The sequence below is a fragment of the Empidonax traillii genome, unplaced genomic scaffold (genome assembly GCF_003031625.1).
Source record: "Empidonax traillii isolate 1590-97213 ecotype Southwest subspecies unplaced genomic scaffold, ASM303162v1 scaffold288:size648122, whole genome shotgun sequence".
NCBI classification, from domain to species: Eukaryota; Metazoa; Chordata; class Aves; order Passeriformes; family Tyrannidae; genus Empidonax; species Empidonax traillii.
In genome coordinates, this window is record NW_020955481.1 from 117,719 (window position 1) to 119,627 (window position 1,909).

Here is a 1,909-nt window from a genome sequence, read left to right on the forward strand (position 1 = left end):
AGTATTGTGAATATGAAATTTTATGGCATATTGCATCATTGCCTTTCAATGTTGAAAGTGATTTACAAATTTTTGGTGTCATTCAGTTTTGAAATTATGGGTATTTATGATTTTGTGCATTTTAACCAGGATGAGTGCTATCATGAATCATCAAAACACACATCATCATAGGTGTTACATTTATTAAAAGGCTGCTACAAATAAAGTGATCTAACATAGCCATAATAAGTTTATAAGCAGCGTAAAAGAAAAAGAGATGGGACTTAATTTTCAATTTTGGCAGAAGGTAGTGACAGATGGCTTTGTCAGTGCCAGTTTTCTGTAAAAGGTTGTAATTTAGGAGAAAATATTGCTCATTCCATAGGAGCTCTGTAAAATCTAGTTTTGTCTCTGTTGAAGTACAAGGACATGCAGCCAACAAAAGACACTAAGTTGCCTAATCTATACAGACCTGTTGTCTAACCTATGGAGAAGGACTGGAGTAGAGACTAAATAGAGAAAGAGTGATGTTTGAGGGGAGAGGTGAAAAAATACTTGTGAGGGATGGAAAAGCTAAAAGCAGAGCAAATATGACATTCAGATTCCCATTTGGAGTCATCAAGTGACATGAATTTACAACAACTGAGACTGTTGTGGTACACAGAGCATTAAGAGAGAAAGTGATAATGGACTACTGCATTCAGCTCTGGGACACCCAACATAAGAAGGAGATAGACCTGTTGGAGTGGGTCCAGAGGAGGGCCACAAAGATGGTCAGAGGGCTGCAGCACCTCTCCTCTGAAGACAGGCTGAGGTAACTCAGGCTGTTCAGCTTGGAGAAGAGAAGGCTTCAGGGACACCACAAAGCAACCCTCAAGAACCTAAAGGATGCCTAAAAGAGAGCTAGCAATGGACTTTTTACAAGGGTATGGATTGTGAGGACAAAGGGTAATGGCTTTAAACTAAAAGTGAACAAGTTTAGATTATATATCAGGAAGAAATCCTTTACTCAGAGGGTGGTGAGACACTGGAACAGGTTGCCCAGAGAAGTTGTGGATGTTATATTTCTGGAAGTGTTCAAGGCCAGGTTGGATGGCATTTTGAGCAACCTGGTCTAGTGGAAGGCGTCCCTGCCCACAGCAGGTGGATTGGAACTAGATCATCTTTAAGGTCCCTTCCAACCCAAACCATTCTATAATTCTATGCAAAGCCAAGAATAAGGAAGGTGAATCAAGCAAAAAACTAATCAGTGTGGAAAAGGACAGTTGAAAAAATAGGTACATGCAGAAGTAAAACAGGCAGATAAAGTAAAAATGAAGACTTTATTGAAGACCATAGAGCAATCTAAAAGGTAAGCAAGATATCCTGTTACTGGAACAGGTTTTTAATCCAGGCTGTATTTCTTCATGTTAGCAATTTACATGTTCTATTTGGAATCAGAGTTGGTACGTGTGTTCAGCTCATGTTCCAGTTGTACACAACACTCATACAGGGGTTGTTAAAAGCACCATGTGTAGAAGGAACCCCATGGCTGCCTATCATTCACCATGTAGCATGCCTTAAATAGATGTAATAGCAAGCCTTGACTCTGGTCAGAAAGTGTTTGAACTACTTTCAGAAAGTTAGTGTAGTTTCTCTTGTTATTTGCCCTTTACTGCTGCAAAAAGATAATGAGTTCAGTGGTATGTCATTCAGGAGGGAGCCCCCGGTGGTCTAGGGGAAAAGACACTGCACTGTCACTGCAGAGACCCGGGTTCGATTCCCGGTCGGGGCCCCTCCCCGGGCAGATGGAGCTCGTTAGCCCGTAAGGCAATCCATCTACGTCCTGAGGACCTCGCTGCCACTGTCCAAGCGTGCTTGGCCCCGGCAGATGAACCTCAGGATTAAAGGGTGGGCTCAGTTCCGCGCACACTGTGTCTCACCTAAAAAA

The 1,909-nt window shown here is 42.1% G+C and overlaps 1 protein-coding gene across 1 annotated transcript in view; it reads left to right on the forward strand.

Moving 5' to 3' along the window:
- Window positions 1-1,909, forward strand: part of PIEZO2 (piezo type mechanosensitive ion channel component 2) — a 134,133-nt gene that overhangs the window by 109,030 nt on the left and 23,194 nt on the right. The window lies entirely within an intron of this gene.